The sequence below is a fragment of the Bidens hawaiensis genome, unplaced genomic scaffold (assembly GCF_021521415.1).
Source record: "Bidens hawaiensis isolate Kalapana, Puna unplaced genomic scaffold, B.hawaiensis_p1.1 tig00005453_1, whole genome shotgun sequence".
Taxonomy (NCBI): domain Eukaryota; kingdom Viridiplantae; phylum Streptophyta; class Magnoliopsida; order Asterales; family Asteraceae; genus Bidens; species Bidens hawaiensis.
Genome location: NW_027491347.1, coordinates 820,329 through 834,878, shown reverse-complemented (window position 1 = coordinate 834,878; position 14,550 = coordinate 820,329).

The window sequence follows — 14,550 nt, the reverse complement described above, 5'->3', positions numbered from 1 at the left end:
AGTCAGCTCAAACTTGATTCATCTATAAACTAAGTTGATACGAGTTGACTTGTTTACAACTGAGTTGACTTCGAACGAGTTATTTTGAGATGCCGACGAGATTGGAACTATTTGAACAATATGAACTCCAATTACAAGATGTATCATGTGAATGAACTAGAGGTGCACATTGAACTAGTTTGAGATACAAAACCGGTTTCCAAACCGATCCAAAAGTCACCGGTTTGAATGGCACTGGTCCCAATCTTATCTAATACGTTTATTTGAATCGGTTTGAGGTACATCCGGTAGAAACCAGTTAAAAACCGAATCACACTAGATTATTTTCTTTGAAGCCGGTTTTAAACCCAAACTGGCGTGATTCGTTCTTGTTTTTACTTTCTTTGACAAAATCCGAACCAAGTTTAAAATCGATTCGTTTTTACAAAAATCGGGTTTAAATTGACTCATTTAAATGTTAATAATATTTGGACCGCATATCAACAGCCCAAAAGTATGAATTAGTCTCTCAATAGCCCAAAATAAGTTGGACCGCATATTAACAAATCCGAACCGTTTTAGGAATATAATGATTTGCTTGCAAAGGCAAAGTCCACCAAAAAGACAATTGCGAAGGAATATAATGATAACTGGTTTTTATGGTTCTATTGTGTGCATAAAATAATTGATATCTTTCACTTACAAGTTACAATTCATACTTTTGTTATTAGTTTTTTACTGCTACAATTTATAATATGTGAATTATGTTTATTTGCATGATATATTTGGTGGGCTCAAGAACTTCAATATTAAATGGTGTGGGCTCTTTATGAAGAAGTGGGCTGAAGCAGTAGATAAGTGCTGGATAGAAGAAGTCAGGCCCACTTGTAGCCCATCATTAAATTGTGGTGAATAATATCGTGAAGTCTAACAAATTAGATGAGACCATTTTATTTTGTGTCATTTTCTCTCTAGTTCATTCGTATCTACGAATTAGGTTTCATACTTTCGATCTATGAAGTTATCGATTGCTTTGTTATTTTTGTTATTCATATCATCATCATCATATTGATGATATGATTGTTGTTCTTCTGGTTGGCGTTTGATTTCACGGTTTGAATAACATGAAGAAATAATTCTGTGTTTGTAACGATAATCAAATTAACATAACCAAGAATTAAAACCTCAATATATAAGTCATTAATATTTTACTTAGAAACAATATATAAATAGTTGTATCAACTGATGGTTAATCTAGTTAACCGAACTAACTAAACCGTTTACACTTGAAAGTAACTAATATGGTATTAAAAGTATTCCCAAACAATAAGCTATTATAATAATCATCAATCAAGGCACAAACTTTTGGGTTGCATGCTTATACTGATCATAATTCCTTTGACAGAAAAGCAAGCGTGTGAGAATTTGCAAGCTTTTTTAATATTAGAAGATTATAAATTCTAAGGCAATATTCGTAGTGTTGAGAACTTTGGAGTTAAATGTTTAGGTTTGTGTTGTTGTGTAATGTTAGGACCATTGGTTTTGTACATTTCCTTCAAAAGGTATGTCTGGGATGTTATGTTGTCCTGGAGTGAATTTTGATTTTAGGATTTTTCATAACTGCCAAAATAGTCATTAAATTGATATAGATTGATTCCAGAATCGCATATGCATGTAAATTTATTCTCCCAAGTCTTCGTTTTATATATTATTTGATGTGGTTTATTCTCCCAAGTCTTCGTTTACTTATTCCTCCCATTTTATTTATTTTCATGAGAAAATTAATATATTATTGAATATCTTAAGTATTATATCTTTTTTAACATCCATTTGGATAACTGACGGACCATAATCCACCTGATCATTTTCATTTCATCCTCAGGAAAAAACCCACCATAGGTGAGAAACCTTCACGATATATAATCAGATTTATATCTAAGAATCTAACTACATTTAAAAAAAACTGAAATTGGCTTCATAATAATTAAATTAACTTCGTAAGTAATCATGCTAAGTACTCACATATAAAGTTCAAGCGTTGTAACATACAAAAGGAGATATAAATGCTAAAACTAAAAAAAAAAAAAAATCCTTTTAAGTTCAAAATTAGGTATCCAAAAAATGGAATTTATATCCGTCATTAGGGAAAATATCCAATGACGTTTGTCACATGTCCATTCCATTAAAACATTCTCGCCCATTATCTATGTCTCCATACTAAACATATTGACAATTATGCGGTTATTAAGTTGAGTTGTTTTATAACCTAGTTGGTTCAAGAACAAGTACGCTAACCGATGAATCAACCACATATCACTTGTTATGTAGACTTTTTGATCGATCAATTATGTTTCGAATATTTCTCTATTTGAAGTTTCTTTGTGTAACCTAACTAAACCTAAAAGAACCTTAATTAATAAATAATAGATGAAATAGTATCACATGATTTCTTAGGCTATGTAGTTGAAAATCGAAGAATTATAAGTTGAGTAGTGATAGTTGAGAAAACAGCCTGTTTTTGATAGTTACAACTGCAGAAAGTATGGTTTAGATATTGGAACAAAGGCCCTCCCTTCTTTTTCACATGAAAAGCACAACCCCACTTTTCCTTTTCCACATCCCTCAAATATATATATTTATTTTATAAGAAATAAAATCTCTTCATTTTATTTATGAAATAATAACATTTAAGATTTAGAAAATTCTTTTTCCTAAACTAAAATCAAACTTTCATAACTGTTTCATTTTACTGACACGTTGCAAAAGTCAAGGTTGCTGAAATAGCTAGATTGATTATATGTAATTATCCATTATTGTTATAAGACCATGTTTAATCATAACTTTTCAACCTTAGATATCATGTGTCATATGACGCTCAGTCAAAGTTATGATTTTTTTACAAATAGAGATGTAGTCATAATTTTCCACCCCTGGGCGTTATGCACCATGTGACACCCAATCACGATTAATTTTTTTTTTTTTGAAAATAATAATTCATTAAATAATTAAAAATAAAATTTAAAAACTACATTAAAATTTAAAAAATACATTAAACTCACATATAAAAACTAAACTAAAATAAAATAAATACATTAAGTTAAAAAAAATACAACAACAATAATAAGACTAAATTTGTATTTTTCAAAAATTTTCTCTTGTCGAAATTGCTTTTAAAGATTGGACTATCGGGTCGTCTTCGGATAGCTCGTTTGTTAAAACCTCGATGTCGTGGTCCAATTCATTCATTTTGAGTACTTCGATGGTATCCAAATTTACTTGAAGGCGTTGAGCCTCAAGTTCTTGTATACCTATGAGTCGAATGTTCATTTATTTGAAATGACTTTCCATTTCGGCATTTGAACCCGTTGTCGACGACGACGCAACCCCTTTCCCCCTTCCCTTGCTTCTCCTACCCCACGGTTGAGGGATCTCAGCAACATCTGCATAGGGATCCCGTCTTCATTATCGCTTAAGTTGAAGTTTCGAGCATCGAAACTTGGCGTTTCTGGATCAACCGAAGACGATGTTTTAGACCTTTTGTTAGGCCTAACACTTTTGATGCCGGCCTCCATAACCGGGCCCCATTTAGGGTGAAACCGCAGGTATTTTTTCCAACAGCCAAAGTAATTGAAGCTCCCTGAGTTCCGTTGATACTCAGTCAACGCCCTTTCCATGATTTCCGCGTCAGAGACACCGCTACTCCACGTTCGATTCATCCGAGAGTGAACGCATGGTAACCCATGCATTTTCATGGAACAAATCTTTATTTTTGTTTCAAAATACGCCCGATGTTTGATACTTCGCTAAACAAAATAAAAATATTACAAGTTCAATGTTTGTTTGAAATTTTAAAAAAATATATGTTTTTTAAAAACTTACCGCACTTGGGATCTTCCGATATCACGCACCAAGCACGAGTAACTAGTTCACACTCGTCGGTAGTCCACGGTATAGTGTTCTTTTTAGCCCGAGCTTTGCCGGCGGGTTTCTTTACGTGTTTTCTCGGACCTCCACGTTGGCTTGAACCGTCGCGAGTCTCCGGGACGGGTTGTGGCTCCGGGTTGAATTGTGTCTCCGGCACCGTCTCGTCGTCGGGTTGGGAACCTGAACCGGCCATTATGTTTGTGGTTAGGTTTTGGAACCGGGCACCGTATTTAGATTAGGGGCTCCGAAACTTAGATATTGCATGTACGCGGCCATATGCGCTTCGAACGGATACGGGGATTGAGGGACAGGGATTGTTGGCATAGGGACGGTAGATGGTTTCGGTTGTGGATTATTCGGGTCGGGATTGTTTGCGTTGCCTTGTTGGGCGAATTGACCGAAACCGAGAATTTGGTTGTTAAACGGAAACATTTTGGTTGGTGTTCTTGAATATATATGTGATAGAGAAGTAGTAGAAGTGTGTAAAAAAATTAAGGTTTGGGTTTGTTTTTATAGTATATTTGTGTTAATATTTAAAAAAGGTTTTTTTTTTAATTGCAACAGCTATTTCCAACAGCTTTTTTTTTTGAAATTTGTGCCACATACCGCGTTATGTATAAAACGCTTAAAAAAACCCCCCAAAACGCGAAGGGGGGGGGGGGGTTGTGCCTCCAGCGTTATCCTCCATGACGCACTTCATAACGTGCCAATACGCTTGGTCTAACAAAACTTAATGTCAAGTAGATGTCATGTCATTATTTTTATTATATTATGATTCATGACTCGTTTTCCTATTATAACTCATGACCCATAAGACTCTATAAAATTTTGTAAAATAAATTATTGTGTGAAACGGGTTTTGAATGAACCTAAGACCTTAGGTTTCAAACAAAAGGTGCTTACCAACTCTGCTAAAGTGGTAATTGTGTTTGATTTCTTGACTTAACATATATAAATGTGATTACAAAATTAAATTATTTATTTAAAAGCTATTTTGGTCAAACTTAACATTTAAAGCTTTGAATTAATAACTTAACATTTACTTTGACTTTATTACAAGAAGACATACGCTAAATGGTAAAAACTAATTATAAATAACAAAATGATCACAAAAGTTTTTTTTAATATTACTAAAATCTCGGTTTGACAATGCATTTTGATTTAAATTAGTAGTTCCTTCTATTTTGAGTTTTTACTTTTTAGTATCTCATATTTAGATATCACAATTACGATATATGCAGTTTAACTGAATATTATTTTTTAATGAAATTTTGGTAAAAATAATCATTTTATGTATTATGGATTTTAAAACTTTAAACACCACTGTATATTTGAATTCATTACTCTAAGTATAATTGAGTTTGCACTACACCATATGCTAAATTTGTTAAAAAATTAATTATAATTAATGAAATGATCACAAAATTATTATTATTACTTATAATTTTCACTAAAATCTTGGTTTACATATCTATACTATATAATAAATAAAGGTTGTTAATGACACATGCCATTATTTAAGATAGCTTCTTACAAATTTTTCTCACATATCTCTCTTATTAAATACATTTTCTTTTTTTATGAATAGTTTTATATTTAACTATTTTTTTCCTTCTTAATCAATTAGTTTCTCTTTTTAATAATTATTTTTTAATTTAAAATTTTAATACAAACATAGATATAATATTTAGTTATGTATAAATATGCTGTATTAGTTATTAATATTAAGCTTTCATAAGTAACAAATTTTCGCGTTAATTTAGATACAATAATTAATTTCAAATAAAAGAATTTAAAACTTTATGTTTGCTTTGCAATGAAGATTAATAAAAGCTAAAGTCGATCACTATAGATGGTTTAATTTGTTTTTGAGACAGCCTATTTTAACGCATGATAAGTGATGTGTTTCATTATCTAAAGTTGAAATAAAAAATAAAACGAAACTACTAATTAATTTTGATATTTAGGTTAAAATTACAAATATTGTATACGAAAAAATATTTAGAGATTTATGAATTTTCAACAACTTTTTATTTCCGTATTGTGTAATATGTAATTTATTCTACCATATATTATATCTTTATATCATTTGAACATATTACATTCACGAGTCTTAATGTCATATGCCATTACACAAAATTTGATTCTTACAAAATTTTCCCATTTCTCTCATGTTAAATATACTTTTTTCTTATTAATATTTTTATATTTCATTCTTTTTTTTTCTTTTCAATCTATTATTATTAAGTGAACTGTGGTTTTCTTCCATATGGTTTGTTGAAATCTGCGGTTTTAGTCTAATAGTTTTCTCTCCTCTCTCATATTAACTATGTTGATCCTTACAAAATTTTCCCTCATCTCTCTCACATTAACTACATTTCTCTTTTTAGTATTTCATTTTCAATTTTTAATAATTCCATCCTAATTTAAAAGAATTAATACTATCATAAATATGTTAATTTGTTTAACATAAAATGTATTGCATTAGTTATTAATATTAGATTTTTATAAGTAACCAGTACGAAACAGATGGGTTTCTTTAACCGATTAAAGTATCAAACATTGTTCATGTCAAAAAAGTTTAAGATTAGAATTAGTTTTGGTCCACGAGTTGGTTTAAAAGAGTTGCCATTTACAACTAAGTTTGATATAGAAAATAACAAACAAATAATTTATGATTTATGAATTTTTTAACAACTTTTTATTTCCAAATTACGTAATGTGTAATTTTTTTACTGTATAATATATCTTTATATATGTGATACATTTTTTTTTGTATTTCTCATTATGTTATTATTTAAAAAAAGTTATTTATTATAACCCGTGTACTACACGGGTAACTAACCTAGTTTAAGATATATACGCATTTACATTAACAAGGTTTGACAATTCATTTTTAATTTTATTATTGTTTCCAATTTTATTTTACTCATAGTAATCCTCTCACATATAGGTTTCAAACTTTGAAATTAAAATGAATCAATTTGAAACAACATTTCATATTTAATCAATTAACAAAAAATATACATAATTTTACCTCCCTATATAAAATGTATGACAAGGGAGTTCTCACACCAACATCGATCGATCTAATAAGCAAATCCACGGTCATTGTAAGGTTAATTTTTATTAATCATTGTTTCATTCATTGTATTGTTGTTAATATGTCTACATTTATATTAATATCAATATACTTATTTGTATACGATCTTATTATTTCACAAACGGGGGAATGGAGCCACAAAACATTCTGGTTGATGTTGATCGTTTGTCCTCTGTTACAACAGTGCTTTTAAGTTTTATCACTTCTCAAGATTATTAATATTCTGCTTATCGATAATCTAAGGTACGTTCTTTTGCCAATCCTTTCGACTTTTGTAACTTGCATCTATTAAAATTGTTTATGAGATCCTCCATATTAACATGTTGTTGAATAAATATAAAACTTTCTACACAATCTGTTTATTACATGCTATGCATAATATCGTATTATCCTGCTTTTCAATCAACAAACATGCGTAACCAATATTACATCAGAATCTTAAATTTATTATTAGTAGTTCTATTATTTAACATAAGATAATGATAATTTCATAGTTATGTTATTATGGTGCATTTTTTTATGATACAAGTTTCTAACATTTGTATATGCATTAGGATATATTGTTGCGAATTTTGTATTAAGATTGTTTAACATTAATTTAAACATAAATTAGTCAGTCAAATTGAATACTACATAATGGTTTTTAATTACTATTATTTGTTATGGCAGGTTGCGAATGAAATTGCCTTTTTTTGGTTGACATTTATCCAGCATGTGATGCTGATGTGTTGCATGGTGAAGTTTTTGGATGATATGTTACTTTTGATGCAACTTGTAAAGGGTTTTTGATCTTGGTTATGTTTTGAATGGTCTGAAACTAAATATTTATGTTTTTGTATTCTAAATACTTTTGAAATGTTGTTTGGGTTTACGAAGTTATATTAATGTTATGATGGTTAGTAGGATATCTTAAGGGTGTGTTAATGCATGTATAATCTTTCTAGTTTCATTTTATATCTCATGTATGTTCTATCCAACATTATAATAATTAATAATTTTGAATTATATAAATCATCATTTGAATAGTTATTCGTAAAATCATATTGTCCTCATATTCACTAACAATAATCTTACTTCCCCCCTCCCTCCTCCCTTTGTGTTTAACATTGTTTATATTCCACATGTGTCGTCCACAAGTCAATAACCTTTAGTACAATAAACAAACAAAGGATATTAGTCTCCAAATAAAAAATAAATAAATAAAACAAATCAAATTCTCTTAATATTAAAACATAACAATGAAAACATATCATTCATTTATTAGTCAATAAATGCTAATCATAATTTGAATTTGATGATGAGATAATTTGAAGAAGTCATAAATTACATCATTTGATGATAAATTGAAGAGCAAACTTGTGGATTTATTTGACGTTGATGATGAATCTAGCATGCCAGCAATTAAGTGTAAAACATCAAATGTGAAAGAAAAGACCAATGTGTTTAATGGTGTTGTTAAAGATGAAGTTGATGGTAAAATGACATATGACGTCAAACTTGTAGCTCCTAAGTTGGAAAAAGGTTTCAAAAAGAATGGTTATGATTACCATTTATTGATTAATAAATAAAGACAATGATATGTTTATTATTATGTATTAAGATTTGGAGATTTTTTTTTATTTGGAGACCAATTTCATTTGTTTGCTTATTGTACTCATGATATAAGTTATAAAATGTTTTAACTTTTCATTTATCTCATTTATCTTTGTTAGTTTTCGTATGTTTTTGTATTTGAATTAAAATAAGTTATGATGTATTTTAATCCATGTAAGATTATCATTTATATATAGATAACATATATTTGCATTTCATTAAATTTATATGATTTTACATATATATTACGTTTTATATATGTTTCATCCGTGTGTAACACGAGTACTATCCTAGTAAAATATAATATTAACATGGCGTGTAAGCTCAAATAGTGTATTATGCTAAATAAACTTCTTGTTTTTTTAAATTCTATATATATTTTTTCAAAACATGTATTCTTAATGTTAAACTCAATTACTCAATTTATTTAAAGCTCAGTAAAGAAACACTAAGTGATCCTGGGCAGATTACGGATAATCTGGGGGTTAAGTAATGTTTCCCACGAGGATGAGGTCCAGCAAAGAAAGTTGTTCTTCAGGTGACCTGCAAAACAGACACCGTAAGCTCGTCACTGAGAAGGGGGGGTTCCTCCTTGTGACCACCCTCCGGCGTGAGAATCAGACTAGATTGCTCTGAATATAAGTGTATATTAAGAGATTGCTAGAGAGGATAAGATAGAGATATCAGATGATCTCCTTACCATTCCAAGGTGTTGGAGTATTTATAGCCGAAGGTAGGTTTCCAAGAAGGTACAGCCGGCTGAATAGTATTCCTGTTCTACCAACAGTGGGCTACGCACAAGCCATGCTGGTTGGTGGATAGGCTGCGGCCGATAGTGACAAGGCCGGCTGTATACTGTTCCTTTACTGCCGGCTATGCACTGTTCCACCAACTGTAGGCTACGCACGTCCCATAGTAAGGGTTGGTGAGTAGGCAGCGGCTAATAGTGACAAACAGTACTAGAGGGTGCTCCTCCTCGTACTGTTGTCGGTGAGCTGTCACCCTGTGATTGGTTCATGGGCTGTTTTGGTCAGATCGTCTGTTTTGCCCATACCTTGGCAGGTATTGTACAAAAGATCTTCCAGAAGCATATGGACTGGCTCATTTGGGCGGGAGTATTCCCGCCTTGCTCATTCCTTCAGGTGACATTACTGAAGTATCGAGTTAGTGCCTTGTGCGTGTAGCCTTGCTTCAGTGCGGGTAGCCTTCCCTGATGGCTTGTATCCGCAACTGCGGGAACAAGCGGGGTACTTTACCATTGGGAGACTTTCCCTGTGGGAACAGCTGGCGTACTGTGCGTAAGGTCTTCTCTGAGCATGGTGGGTCCTGCGGAAGCAGTTGGTCGTTGCGCAGACGTCCCTCTTCAAGGTGAGTCTTGCGGGTCCAACTGGGCTCTGCTGGGACCTACCTCTTCAAGTCCCCCCAGTCCAATGTTCTTCTCATGAATTATTAATAAGTGAGGTGAACTTTTGGACTTTAGCAAGGGGTTTTTAGTTTTAAGGTCTTCCGTGGGGATTCTTCCCGCGGTTTTCCTAATGTCACGCAGAAATTCCCGACTTTCCTGCTTGATCTTTGGGTATGATGCGGGTAGGTCTGTAACCTCCTCGCAATTCAGGAGCGTTGAGTCACTTGTGTGGATTCTCCATGAGGTTTTGGTAGTTTTGAACATAGTGATCAATTATGTTAAAACCACCAATTCCATCTTGAAGCTTCAAACAATGTAGTTCTCGACGTTCCCGCTATGCGGGGATGTTATTCCCGTTTCCGCAAGCATTGCCCAGAAGATCCTTCTTGGTTTCAATTCCTTGCGGAGTGCTAGATATGTGAAGGGTTTTGCCTTGACACTGTACCCGCACTCGTCTTACGGTTACTTTACTTCCAAGGTATTCTTGGTGTCAATTCCCTGCGGGTGCTAAGTATGTGAAGGGTTTTGCCTTAACACTGTACCCGCACCCGTCTTATAGTTACTTGGTTGCCAAGGTAAGGGGTATTTTCCCGCTTTTGAATCTTTTTGAAATTTTGAAATTCGAAGAGTTGGTGAAAGGATAAGAACAGTCCAAACTATTGAAACGTCGTCCGACGGTTTCTTCTGACAGTGTCAGGACGTGCAGGAAGTTATGGCGACGTGACAGTATATGGTCATTCCAGGCGCTTTTTCAGGCGCGTGGGCGCGAATTTTCGGGCGCGTGGCCGCGAAATTACTGGCACGCGTCCTTTCAACAGCTGTTGCCAGCTTGCTTTTTGCCACGTGTCATAGTTTCATTGCACCTGCGATTTCTCTCTCTTCCGCATTAAATTCATCGCATTAATTGCGATTAGTATATAAAGGGGGAGAGGGTCCTTTGTAATCCACACTTTCACTTTTCTCTTCATCTCCAAAACGATTTCCGGCGAATACTCACCTTTTCAGTCGAGCATTCTCTTGAAATCGTACTCTTTTTCATACCTGCAAGATGTCTTCTGTTCACGATCTTGAGGCTACAGCCCAGGAGGCTGGGGTGTACGCCGAGCACCCGTCATCCACGTCCGACAAGGATGACAAGAGTACTGCTGGCGAGTGCCAGTGTGCTCTGCCTGTCGATCTATATCAGTACATCGTCAGGAAGTTCATGCTCGAGTCTCTCGAGCCTGAGTTTCCTGAACCTCATCAGACGGTGTATGATGCCCCCAGAGGCAAGATCGGGGTATATGCCGCATTCTTTGTCTATGGGAATCTTAGGTTCCCTTTGACAAAGTTTGTGTACCGTGTCCTAGAGAGGCACGGTGTACACCTGACCGAGGTGCACCCGATGGCGATCGCGAAGATTCGCCACTTCGAGTGGGTGTGCCGGATTCTGGGCGTTGAGCCCTTCGTCGACCGCCTGATGACCTTCTACTCTTGGAGGTGCATCCAGGGGTGGTATACTCTGATAACCCGGATCAAGGGTTTGAAGATTTGCGCGACCGAGCGCAGTCTTCGTTCATGGAAGCGGTAGTTCTTTTTTATCTCCGCTCGCGCCATCCCCCTTGCCATGAAGTTCAAGAATGGGCAAGCACTCCCCAGCCTTCACGCCTCCAACTACCAGGAGGCGGAATGGTTCTCAAAGATATCCCGAGTCCAATCTCCGGTTTACCGCTTTGCGGAGTCCGGGATGGTGATGCTCGGGATGAGCCGGGTGTGGAAGGATGCGGATGCGCAAAAGATCCCGATCGTCCTTGAATACGGTTTGAACTCTGTCCCTTACGGTACGCTCTGTCTTCTTTGTTTATATAGGTTTGTCTTCTAACTGTTTTTCTTTTATTTCAGAGGGGAACGACTTGCAGTCGCTCCTGTATCCGCGGGAGGCTGATAGTCCCGCTCGGATGGGTACTCGTGCTCTAGATGAGAACGAGTTGCCCATCCTTGCACAGACGGCGGATCGGTTCGTGGAGGTCTACCCGCCAGGCCACGAGATCCTGAGCGCCAGGCGGCCAGGTAAGGCGTTATTCAACCCTCGACCCCTCAATGCTGAAACCTCTGCTGGAATTCCTCTAATCTTGTGTTCTGATGAGGAATCCGCAGATGGTCCTCCGTTGGTGCGGAAGAAGAAGGCTGCCGGCGGGAAGGGGAAGGAGAAGGTGGCCTCCACTGCCGATCCGGTGCCTCGGTCTGATTCAGAGACCGAGAGCGAGGAGGTGGCGGGGAACCCCGGTGGTGATAAGACCACTGCTCCGGAGGCTGCGGCGACTGTCACCTCCGGAGAGCCCAGGATGACAACGGTGAGCGGCGCGAAGAGGCCGGCTCCATCGGGTTCATCCCCGTCTGTCCGCACTTTTAGGCTCAAGAAAACCCGTAAGTACAAACTTTATTTTTAACTTCATAGCTTTCCATCATTAATACTTATCTTCTTTGTGCAGGCGTGGATGCTACCGCATTCCAGGGTGGAGCGGCGAGGAGTACCTCCGGACCCATGACGGTAGGCTTGGTCAGCCTACCTGAGGCGACGACCCAGGCGGCTGCGCCTGCTTCCGTTGGTCCAGTTGCTCACCCAGTTGAGCCAACTGTTCCAACCGCGATGACATCACCGCCGGCTGTCAGTGCCATATTCACCACATCTTTCACTGAGCCGGCGGTTACTTTTTCTGCGGACTCCGCAGCGGCGACCACGGTTGTGAGTTCACCTACGGTGAGTTCACCTCCGTTGGTTTCTACCACCGCGGCGGCCTTCACCATGCCTCCTCCGTCATCGGCAACGACGGCCGATCCTTCAGGTATGCATGGGGCTTCTCGCCAACCTCTGCCTCCTTCTCATCTACCTGACCTCTTGGACGGATTTCCCTTGGGTTCAGGTGATGGGTTTGGCGGCTATCGGCCTGTTGTTGACCCTACAGGTGCGTAGGGTTCTTTTGGCCTCTTTTTTTTTTTAATCTTTTCTTAACTGCTTTTTGTTTTTTGCAGTGTCGGATTCCAATGAAGTGTATGTTCCACGATGGAATATCCGCCGAGGAACAACCCTTCGCACACCTGTGGAGTGCGTGGAGTGGGCTCGTCACGCAGCTCCCAGTGGTGCGTTGGGGGAAGCCATGGCTAGCTACCAGGAGGGTAGGCTAACCAATGAGCTTCGGGTTCTCCTGGCCCGGATGCAGCCGCGCGTCGAGCTGCTTTGTCGTGAAAACGACAAGTTAAAAGCAGCTCGTATCCAAGAAGCAGCTCAGGCGCGGGCTGTCCGGGAGGAGAATAGGAGGCTCTCCGCCGCTGCTGCGGAGAATAAGAAGGCGTTCAAGGCCCTTGAAGTTGAAGTTCAGGCCCGTCTCGAGGCCCGTTCCAAGGCTGCCCAAGCTGTTAACGAACAGCTTCGGCTGGCTAAGGAAACTGCTAGGAACGCAACTGAAAGGGCCACCAAGGCTGAAGCTGTTGCTGAGCCTCTACGCCTCGAGAATGAGGAACTTAAAGCCAAACTAGACGCGCTCCAACAGGCTCATGATGCCTTGGCGATGGAAGACGCGAGGAAGCTCCAAGAGATCCTGGACCAGAGGGGGGTGCTTGACCAGACTGAACGGAAGCTAAAGGGCGTTGAAGAGGCTGCGGCTAAAGAAGTGTTGCTTGCCAACCTCAACCAAAGTGAAGCCGAACGCGCCCGTAACCAAGCTCAAGATGCCCTTCAGGAAGCTCTGGTTACCAAGGAATGGCTTCTTCGAGAAGCGTTGTCTCAGGTATGCGTAATTTCATATCTTTACTCTTTTCTTTGCACATGGAAGAGATTTTGACACTTGTATTTTTTTTTTCTTTTTGTAGGTTGTGCATCGGGTCTTCACGGAAACGTCTTATGACGATGCTATGAGCACAGCCCTCAACGCTTCTCATGAGGATGGGGAAAAGGCCGGCTTCCTGCTTGGTCTAGGGTTTGTTGAGAAAGGCATCCCGCCTTCCAACTTCCCTTTGTATGATGTGGATACTGAAGCTGTTTATGACCAAGCAGTGAATCAGTATGCCGCCTTCCCGCATCCGGTGGTGGAGAAGGTGAACGAAGTCGCTGCTGCTGATGATGGGCTAGCTATCCTTAAAGCTTTCCTTGAACCACCACGCTCTACTGATGGTGCGGGTCCAAGTGGAAGTGGTCCTAAAGCTTGATCCTAAAGATCCCTTTCCACCATTAGCGTAGATTTTTGTTTTTGTATAGCTTCTTTTGTATGCGGGTATGCACCCAGCAATCTTTGTAATATTTGAATTTTGATGAAATAAAGATTGTTAATTCCTTGCCTTGTTTATTTTACGCATGTTTTGATTTAACTTAGCAATTTCTTTAGTACTTAGATAAGTTAACTTTTTAAGTTTGCAAATTATAAGTTTGTTTCGCTTCCTCTTTCATGATTGTGCGGTTATGACCGTCACTTACACTTAGTAGGATGGCTTAACTTTACTTATATCTGACCTGCGTGGAAGTTTTCCTCATCTTTTCCTTTGAAATTTTCTAAGTGTTTAGAATAAGTTA